Source organism: Triticum aestivum, chromosome 2D (genome assembly GCF_018294505.1).
Source record: "Triticum aestivum cultivar Chinese Spring chromosome 2D, IWGSC CS RefSeq v2.1, whole genome shotgun sequence".
Classification (NCBI taxonomy): Eukaryota; Viridiplantae; Streptophyta; class Magnoliopsida; order Poales; family Poaceae; genus Triticum; species Triticum aestivum.
Window position 1 is genome coordinate 557,781,515 of NC_057799.1, and position 5,540 is coordinate 557,787,054.

Genomic DNA, 5,540 nt, shown 5'->3' on the forward strand with positions numbered 1-5,540 from the left:
CTCACTGTTCATCCAAACCCCATGCAACGCTCACTGTTCATCCAGAGGCAGCATCGATCGGCTTCAGTTAGCAGCAGTAGCGAAGGAATCGCTCAATCGCTCGGGTTCAGTTAGGCGACACCTCGCTCGGGTTCAGTTAGAGCCCAACGCCTCGCACACACGCGCGTACATGTACGAGAGAAACGCGCATCCCTCGGCCCCCGACCACCCACCGTAACCAGGAACTTCCCGAAATTTTCCTCACCCTCGCTTCTACCACGGTTTTTTCCGTCATGGACGGCCCAAAGAATGTCATGCAGCTGCGTCTCCGGCCCGCCAAGGACGGAAAGCCCATTTTATGTCATGATTTTTTGTCATAGAAGTAGCAGCCCACCATATCTATGATGATACCGGGTTTTGTCACAATTATCGTCATAGAAGTGTCATAAGTATGACAGAAAAAAATTCGTTCGGCCCAAAATGTCACGGATGTGTCTTTTTTTTTGTAGTGGTCGATAGCTGCCTCTGTGACGGGGATTGCAAACGCATGGCCGCAGTCTCCAAGATCCTTTGATCGCACCCTGGGCCAGCCAGACGCCTTGACATCCGCATGTTCAGTACCAACTGCAAGTTCCAACCCAAGTTTGACGAGTGGTTCTTATCCCCCGCCCTAGATCAGCTCGAGGAGCTCAGCTTTGAAGCTGGACGATGTCGCTCTCTGCCGCCGTCCGCGCTCCGCCTCATGCCAACGCTGCGCTGTGCCAGCTTCAGCTCCTGCTATCTTCCCCAGATTATTGCCGCGCCCGCCCTTCTTCTCCCTCAACTCAAGCGGCTCGACCTCTTCGACGTTGTCATCTCGAAGAAGGCTATGGAGCACCTGCTCCGCAGCTGTACTGCGCGTACCTTCGTCTTGAGCAGATCCACGGGTTCATTAGCCTCCACATCGCCTCGACGAATCTCCGATGCATTTATGAGTCTTGCTGGCCCCGCAACAAGACATCAGTTGGGAAGAGATCACTCCAGCTGTTCCATGTTATGATCATTGAGAATGCGCCTTTCCTTGAGAGATTGCTTGTATCGGATTTAGAAGGTCCAACAAAAATCAGGGTCATTGGCGCGCCGAAATTGACAGCGTTGGTGTACTCGTCTGCCAAATTCTCCGAACTCTTTTATGGATCCGTAATCGTTCAGGTACATCACTCATCTTCTTCTCCATCTTCTTGAAATTTAGTACCGGAGGGGTTACCGGAACCCCCTCATACGTCTCCAATGTATCTATAATTTTTTATTGTTCCATGCTATTATATTACCCTTTTTGGATGTTTATGGGCTTACTTTACACATTTATATCATTTTTCGGACTAATCTACTAACCGGAGGCCCAGCCCGTATTGCTGTTTTTTTGCCTATTTCAGTGTTTCGAAGAAAAGGAATATCAAACGGAGTCCAAACGGAATGAAACCTTCGGGAGTGTGATTTTTGGAACGAACGTGATCCAGAGGACTTGGAGTGGAAGTCAAGAAACAATCGAGGCAGCCACGAGGGTGGAGGGGCGCCCCCCCTACTGGGCGTGCCCCCTATCTTGTGGGCCCCTCGGGTATCCACCGACCTACTTCTTCCTCCTATATATACCCATGTACCCCGAAAACATCAGAGGCGACCACGAAAAACTATTACCACCACCGTAACCTTCTGTATCCGCGAGATCCCATCTTGGAGCCTTCACCGGCGCTCCGCCGGAGGGGGAATCGACCATGGAGGGCTTCTACATCAACACCATAGCCTCTCCGATGAGTTGTGAGTAGTTTACCATAGACCTTCGGGTCCATAGTTATTAGCTAGATGGCTTCTTCTCTCTCTTTTAATCTCAATACAAAGTTCTCCTCGATCTTCTTGGAGATCTATTCGATGTAACTCTTTTTGCGGTGTGCTTGTCGAGACCCGATGAATTGTGAGTTTATGATCAAGTTTATCTATGAGAAATATTTGAATCTCCTCTGAATTCTTTTATGTGTGATTAAGTTATCTTTGCAAGTCTCTTCGAATTATCAGTTTGGTTTGGCCTACTAGATTGATCTTTCTTGCAATGGGAGAAGTGCTTAGCTTTGGGTTCAATCTTGCGGTGTCCTTTCCCAATGACAGCAGGGGCAGCAAGGCACGTATTGTATTGTTGCCATCGAGGATAAAAAGATGGGGTTTATATCATATTGCATGAGTTTATCCCTCTACATCATGTCATCTTTCTTAATGCGTTACTCTGTTCTTTATGAACTTAATACTCTAGATGCATGCTGGATAGCGGTCGATGTGTGGAGTAATAGTAGTAGATGCAGGCAGGAGTCGGTCTTCTTGTCACGGACATGATACCTATATACATGATTATGCCTAGATAATCTCATAATCATTCTCTTTTCTATCAATTGTTCGACAGTAATTTGTTCACCCACCGTAATACTTATGCTATCTTGAGAGAAGCCGCTAGTGAAACCTATGGCCCCCGGGTCTATCTCTTATCATATAAGCTTTCAATCTACCTTTATTTGCATCTTTACTTTTCTTATCTATATCATAAAATACCAAAAATATATTTATCTTATCATATTATCTCTATCAGATCTCACTTTCGCAAGTGGCCGTGAAGGGATTGACAACCCCTTTATTGCGTTGGTTGTGAGTTCTTGTTTGTCTGTGTAGGTGCGTGGGACTTTTGAGGAGCCTCCTCCTGGATTGATACCTTGGTTCTCAAAAACTGAGGGAAATAATTATGCTACTATGGCTGCATCACCCTTTCCTCTTCAAGGAAAACCAACGCAAGCTCAAGACGTAGCACTCTCTTCCAGAAAATGATTCCCACAAGCTTGACCCAGTCTATGCCCACAGTGAAGATCTTGGCAATAAAATCTATCGGCCCCAATCTGGATCAAGTTGTCGGATTCCTTACATGCTTTCCGTGCACGGAGAAGCTACTCATGGAGGTGAAACTTCTTTCCTATTAGTAAACGGTAATCACAACGTAGCTCAATTTTTTCGTAATTTTCCCAAATTACGATGACAAGTGTAGTGTTCAAAACTGCATCTACGCACTACACCGAAAGAAATGTTTTTAGTATTTTTTCTCACGTGATCGCCTGCATCGTTTTTATGCTGTACTACTATAGTAGCCTAGGCTAGTCATAGTGGAAAGTAACTTAGACTACTCCAGTAACTCTATGGTTACCCTAAGAGCACGTACTACCTCCGTCCTGGTTTACTCTTCCTATTTTGTAGTATCAAAATTTGACCATATATCGTTGGATTCATATTTGAACATAATTTCAAATGGTGTAATTTTTAGTGACATGCATTGGCATTTTTTTAGGTAAATCTATGGTCAAAATTTTATACTAAATATGAGGTAGTACTCCCTTCGTCCCAAAATTCTTTTCTTATATTTGTTTAGATACAGATGTATCTAACACTAAAATGTAACTAGATACATCCGTATTTAGAAAAATTTAGGACAAGAATTTTGGGACGGAGGGAGTACAAAAGTGGGCTATGTAGGCCAAAACACGTGCCAAATTCACTTGTGATGCATTTGGCATCGATGCCCCTCCATTGCTCACCTGGTGCCCCAATCTGGATCACCTACTTTGCTCTGGTGCCAAATTAACTCGCGCAATGAAAAAACACTTGCGTGGGAGAGAGAGAGGACTGAGGCAATAAAAAAACACTTGTTTGGGAGAGTGAGAGGCTGGTGCAGTTGGTTTGATTGATTTGTTTATACATGTGGGTCTGTGTGCACAGCGGTGCCAACTCTCTCACATTGCGAGAGCGGTGCCAAAATCTTTTGATTTGACATCGATGCCTATTATGTGGCATACTTTTGCAAAATATGGCATCGGCCACATAGTGGAAGGCAACAAATGCCCAATCTCTTCACGTGCTCCTAGGTAAATGAGAGGAAACAAAAAGAGAGAGAGAGAGTGAAAAAATATCACTAGCCAGCCAACCCTATCGTATGAGCGAATGATATTGGTACCTGATGACACGGAAATCTTATATAGCCAGCTCCTCTAATATGTTCTCTTCTTTTGCAGATAAAAAAATACCCAAAAGTGAAAAATGTGCTGCACTATAACAATCTCATCGAATGCCTTGATCTCCATCTTACAGAAATTGATTTGATCGACTACCGAGGCAGCACATCTGAGATTAAATTGGCCAGGTTCTTTGTTCTGGAGGCAAGTGTGCTCAAGGTAATGAGGTTTGGTGTTCTCTGGCGCAACAATGAATGGTGTGCTGATCACCGCAAGCGTCTAAGCCTAAATGACAAAGTCTCCGCAGAAGCTGAATTTGTTTTTGAAACATCAAGTGGCCAGAGACTCGAAAACTTATTTGCCCATTAGTTACTTGTCAGGGCGGTGGATTTTATTTTGTACGATAATGCTGCATCCACCTAAACTAACAAAAGTTCTTACGTAAACTTCCTAGTAATTCCCTCTTCGTAGGTGGAGCATTACTCCTAACATTTGTAATATCAGTTTGAAACTTGTAATATTGCCTTGTCCTATTCCTGCGTTTTCAAAATCCTGCGAATCAAACAGGTCCTGAGTTGGTGATGATGTTGTGCCTCCCATCTTTCACCAATAGCCGTCGGATCTAGATCTGACGCATACAAACCAAACTTCTCCATTTTTGCAAAAAGATGCCTGCACTTGTTCCCTATTTACAAACAACTCCTTGTCTCTCACAATCAGCCTTATCTCCTCCCCACCACATCTAGAAGGCCATGGAAAAATCTGGCGCGATGGCCCTGCCGGCGCCGTTCACCCCCAATCTTGGTGTTCCGTGCAATGCACGGGCATCTACACACGGGAAATTATGTCGAACAGGGCTAGTTGTAAGCAGGCTAGCTCTACAGTTGTAACACCCCGGATGTAACTATCCATATTTGTAACTTCAACTCTTGCCATTTTCGGCTATGTGTTATGATATTCCCTTCGTGGTCGGGTTTTGTTTGTCGTTTTGTATTTTTTTTCATGTCATGCATCTCATACCATGTCATCAAGTGCATTGCATTTGCATACGTGTCCGTCTCATGCATCCGAGCATTTTCCCCGTTGTCCGTTTTGCAATCCGGCGCTCCCACCTCCTCCGGTGCACCCCTCTTGTTTCTTTTCATGAGCGGGTGTTAAACGTTCTCGGAATGGACCGAGGTTTGTCAAGTGGCCTTGGTATACCACCGGTAGGCCACCGATCAAGTTTCGTTCCATTTGGAGGTCGTTTGGTACTCCAACGGTTAACCGGGCATCCGCATAGTCCTTTTGTGTGTTGCAGCAAAAGCCCCCTCATAACCAGCCCAAAACCCACCAAACTTTCTTCCATGCTGTAGGTCGTTCGATCACGATCGTGTGGGCGAAAACCACACCTCATTTAGACTCTCCTAGCTCCCTCTAGCTATATATATGCATCCCCTCCCGAAAACATTCGCAGTCCAAACCCTAAGTTTCGCCCTCTCTACGGCCGGACGTGTCCGCCGCCACCGGACACCTCCCCGCCGCCGCGCCCGGCGAACCGGA